Here is a 2,286-nt window from a genome sequence, read left to right as displayed (position 1 = left end):
AAAAAAAGGATAGAGTTCCACACGTGTCCAGCAGAGGGCACTGACATAATAAGCGCTCAGGATATGAACAACACATTATATAGCCATGTGGTAAATGGACAGTCTGCCCCAGGGCGGCTGTGGCTTCAATAACAGTTTACCACCACCAAGTAAATGAATAATGACTACTGCACTTTCAGGAACTTGTGACACAGGCTTGTAAAGTGAAATATAAGTAGAAGCCGTTTCTATTAATGAAGCTACAGTCAAGTTGGGGCTTTGATCAAATCACAGCTTATTATTATTCATTTATTGGAAACATTTTCTCTGTTATATGTGGCCCGCGACCCGCCGTGGGAGCTGAATTTCGGCCCGCGACCCAAAATGAGTTTGACACCCCTGCTCTAAAGATTCTATTTTCCCCCTCGGCGAAGCCACGCCCCCTTCTATGAGATGCCGTCTGTACCTATGTGCTCCTGCGATGATGAGAAACCGCCCCTACTCCCCTCCCTTATTGAAAAAGCAGCTTACAGAGCCTTGGATTTGCCTTCGAAATAGTGATTTGGATCAATTCAACATTGATTACAGCAAGGCAAAAAACCGTGGACAGTTTTTTTCACCCGCGGACTGGCTTTAAAAAACGCCCAATTCCTTTTCCCCAATCCCCTTAAAGATAGACACTCATACTACATCCAATATATGTGTAGTTTTATTTTATTTTTTATGCCCGACATGTTCAGGACTGAAGCTGGATTCAGACGGACGACGTCTGGACTAAGATGTTCTGTGATTGTCCATGAGGGACACACTGGACTTAACATGTAAGTGATATTTACTGGACATTGTTTGCCTTTGTCCAGTACATGTCTTGTGTCTGACCCGTGTTGTTGTTTTTGTGTTGGCAGCCCCGAACCAAGTGCTGTTTCTGATGAAAACATGAGAAAGAGAATTTTCCTCTGGAGCAACAGAACTGTAAAGACTGTGTCCTGTTGGGAGGAGGCCGTGTTCGAGGCCCAGGACACGCTGGAGGGACTATGTCTCTGAGCTGGCCTGGTGTCGCCTCAGAGTTCCCCCAGGACAGCTGTGTGGGTCAGGCAGTCTGGGCATCTCCGTGACCCGGCCCCGGATAAAGCGGAAGAGGATGGATGGATGGATGGATTTTTCATCTTTTACGGCCTTCTGGGTGTGCAGGTGAGATCACACCCAGTCAGAGAACACGTTAAGGCCAGGGCAGTCCAGAGCCAGCCATGTCCTAATGTGTAGAATGAGCTCAGACCTGTTCACCACAACTGCCTCTAAAATCCTGCACTGTCACTCAAAATGGTGTTAACACGGGTCCAAAGAACTGTCATGCATGAGCTTAAAGAGACTAGATGCAAATTGGTAATTTTATGCTCACTACTGACATCTCAGGTCTTACGCATAACTGCAGCTTCTATATTAAGCTCGTGCATGTTTTCATGAAATCAAAACAACCCGTTTTCTTTCATGAAGGACTATAGGAACGTCACCACCAAAGCCGAGTGCCTGGCGCTAAACTACAGCTGGAAAAGCCGCCAATTCAACTTCAACAATCTGGCTCAGGTTTTGTTGATTCAGATGAACTTTTCGTTTGGAGTAAAAGTTTTCAAGCTGTCATCTGTCCTGGGTTATTTGTCCAGGCATTGTTATCGCTGTTCATCATGTATTCACAAGCTGGGTGAACCAACATCATGTACGACGGCATCGACGCGGTGGCGGTGGACGTACAGTTAATGCAGTTGACCCTCCAGCTGTTTGTGTGAAGAACCTTGTCTTGTCTCGGCAGCCGGTCGTCAATCACAACCAGGCCGTGATTATCTATTTCCTGTCTTTCATGGTGCTGAGTTATCTCCTGCTGGACATGTTCATTAGCACCATGGTTCAGGGTTACTACAATGAGCAGAAGAAATGGCAGACGGAACTGGACGGGGGTGAGTAATAGGGGTTATATATTGTACATCAATTATATGGAACACAACAAGTCAACATACATTTAACATTTTATTGGTTGAAAAAAGATGTCTGGATTTTTTTCTTTTCAGTTCCATGTTGTAGAAACTATTTTCAATTCAGTTTCAGTCAACAAAATATGACTTTGACAGGCCATTCTGACCATTAGCCTGGCTCGACATGTGGAGAGGGGTCTCCGAGGGCAAAGTAGTGGAGTTTTGCTTTGTCCCATTTCAGCGCCTGTGGACGACAGCTTCCACCTACTATACTCTCCATGGCGGCTCAAGGTCTACCCAATCGTCATCATCCTCAGCGTAGTGTTGATGATGTTTGAAA

Source organism: Gobius niger, assembly GCF_951799975.1.
Source record: "Gobius niger genome assembly, chromosome: 22".
Classification (NCBI taxonomy): domain Eukaryota; kingdom Metazoa; phylum Chordata; class Actinopteri; order Gobiiformes; family Gobiidae; genus Gobius; species Gobius niger.
The sequence above is the reverse complement of the archived record's forward strand: the minus strand, read 5'-3'. Positions refer to the sequence as shown.